Genomic DNA, 2726 nt, shown 5'->3' on the forward strand with positions numbered 1-2726 from the left:
TATTGGCCTGTCAAGTTTATATGTGCATATTGTCCTGTCAAATATACATACTGCATATTGTTGAGATATTACACATGTTGCATATTGCAGAAAATTTTCTTGCATACTTCACCCATATTGCACAAATTTTGCTTGCATGTTGCATATTGCCATTACACAAGTTTACTGTCATAAAATTGGAACAACATTTGGAACAAAATAGGAACAAAAATTTTTCAATCATAATTGTTGGTTACATGGTTTACATCAGGGTTGTTTCAAAACCTCATCAACTAAAGAACAACACCACAACATGGTTGATTCAAAAACTAAAGAACATAGGTAATTCCTAACTCAATATAGTTATGGCAACTAGTCCTATTAACAACATAATGATCATCCCAATTGTAAACTTCAACTGGATTTTCAAAATTTTGATCTCCATCTTCAATTTATACTCTTTGTGCTTGCATTCATCGACTTTAATCTTGTCTAGACCTAATCTTTCATTCAATGAAGAAATCAACTCTTTTGATCTTGGAGTCATCGCCTCATCATAATAGTCAAAATGATTGCACCTTTTGTGTCCCCGAAGCTACAAAGAATGCAGAAGAAATAAAGTTTCAATGAATTTTGAATGTAACAAACATAAATTTGAATGAGATAAGTTAAATACCTTGTACATTCTACATCCATAGAAACGACGTCCTGGGTTAACATTAGTCATGATGTCATCAATGGTGCATCGAGGCCACATCTATATTCGTCATGGATGAAGTACGATTTGTTGTAATTGCTTCCTTGGGAATATCTGAACATGGTTGAAGATTGAGAACGATATGATGTAGATGATGAGGTTCTGTTGTTTTTAAGAACAATTCAGGAAAGGGGATGAACTACTGAAGGAAAGGGGATTAACAATTGAAGAATGAAGAAGGAAAGGGGATGAATTGGAGATTTAAGGTTTCATCTTCAAATTACTCTTTTTATTTTGTTTTTACACTACGCCAAATAAGGGAAAAGAGGGCGCTTATTTTGGCCTATAACAGCGCTTTTAAGCGCCCTCTAAAGTGGCGCTGGCATAGGTAAAGACAGCGCTTTGTTTTCCTGGAGAAAGCGCTGTCTAAAGTGGCCACATTATAGTGCGCTTTCAGAAAAAAGCGCCCTCTGGAGTGGTCCATAAAGGGACACCTTAGAGGGCGCTTTCTGGAAAAAGCGCCCTCTAAAGTTGTCAATGTAAAGTGTTTAGAGGGCGCTTTCAGGAAAAAGCGCCCTCTAAAGTTGTCAATGTAAAGTGTTTAGAGGGCGCTTTCAGGAAAAAGCGCCCTCTAAAGTTGTCAATGTAAAGTGTTTAGAGGGCGCTTTCTGGACAAAGCGCCCTCTAAAGTGTTAGTTATTTTAAAAAAATTTGTTTGAAAAACAGTGGATATTTAATTGGTAACCTGTTCGCATGCTGCAAAAGTGTAAATTTTTCATCCTTTAATCCAATGTTACACACCATTAATCCATTGATATATACAACATGAATCCATTTATATACAACATTAATCCTCCATATATACAACATTAATATATGATTCTTTGATCAACAATATACAACAACATATTCATGATTTAGTAAAAGTACAACAACAATATACACTATTAGTCTCAAAAGATCCATAGCAACCAACACCCAGTGACCACTGTATCCAAAAGCTGTCTAGTAGTTCTAACCAATACTAAACAAAATAACGCCCATCCACCCATGATGAATAATAGCAAGTGTGCATAATAGGCAGGAGGAACTGCATACAAGATAACATTTTTGTTAAACTAAAGTTTTGTATAACCTAAAACAAAAACAAGCAAAGGGAATCGAGTAACAAACCTATTGAGACAGATCGAGTACACCTCGCATAACTGAATGGAAAAAAATAGTATCAGAAGGCTTCTAAAATTAAATGAAAACAGTACAAGTTTAGAAAACATTAATTAAGATTAAAAAAGCAAATCATATCATTACGTGTAGCACAAGTTATTGGTCAAACTCTGTAGCTGGTCTGCAGTGAATTTATTTTCATCATACAACACATGATAATGCGTTGGTCGACTAGTCCCCTGCAAAAAGAACACGTCCAAATGCAAATAACACAGAACTGTCAAAAGGCGATTGAGCAACAAATAGTAAACAATGGCATAAAGTTAAATGACATAGCTAATATTACCTGAATTCCTGCATGGCTGTTAAGGTAAAAATCAAATTCCCTAGGGTGACAAATGCTGGTGTCTACCACGGTTCCTTTGACAATTTAGAACAACAAAATCAGCAAAAAGTGATAAATTCAAATGATAATATATACCAGCTGCGTTGAGAAATATATTGAAAAAACCTGGCATAATATTTCCACTTCTATCGGTCTCTTTGGGGTTGACAGGAAAGAGACGGGTGTGATGTCTCTTTTGGACCACTACAAAAGTAACTTTAGGTAGATACCCATCCTCTATTGAGACACAAGCCTGATGAAAAAAAATTAGTTGGTCTTCAGCACTCCAATGTACTTCAAATTTTACACCCTTGTCTCTTGCACGAATGATTGACTTCATAATAGCCATTTTACCTGTAATAAAGAAAACAATTAAAATCAGATGACAAATGTAAAAACAATTAAAATCATAAAAGTCATTTTACCTGTAATAAAGAAAACAATTAAAATCATTTGACCTGTACCTTTTTCACTAAGTTCTCTTTCTTTTCTTGGTTGGAA

General features: G+C 34.8%; 1 long non-coding RNA gene across 1 annotated transcript; it reads right to left on the bottom strand.

Moving 5' to 3' along the window:
- Positions 1-1936: 1936 nt before the first annotated feature.
- LOC127082039 (uncharacterized) lies at positions 1937-2470 on the bottom strand. Its single transcript, XR_007788145.1, has 3 exons — positions 2352-2470; positions 2187-2260; positions 1937-2079 (listed from the first exon to the last, which is right to left on the bottom strand). It is a non-coding gene; the product is annotated as an uncharacterized LOC127082039 (long non-coding RNA).
- Positions 2471-2726: the final 256 nt, after the last annotated feature.

The sequence above is a fragment of the Lathyrus oleraceus genome, chromosome 5, assembly GCF_024323335.1.
Source record: "Lathyrus oleraceus cultivar Zhongwan6 chromosome 5, CAAS_Psat_ZW6_1.0, whole genome shotgun sequence".
In the NCBI taxonomy this organism is placed as follows: domain Eukaryota; kingdom Viridiplantae; phylum Streptophyta; class Magnoliopsida; order Fabales; family Fabaceae; genus Lathyrus; species Lathyrus oleraceus.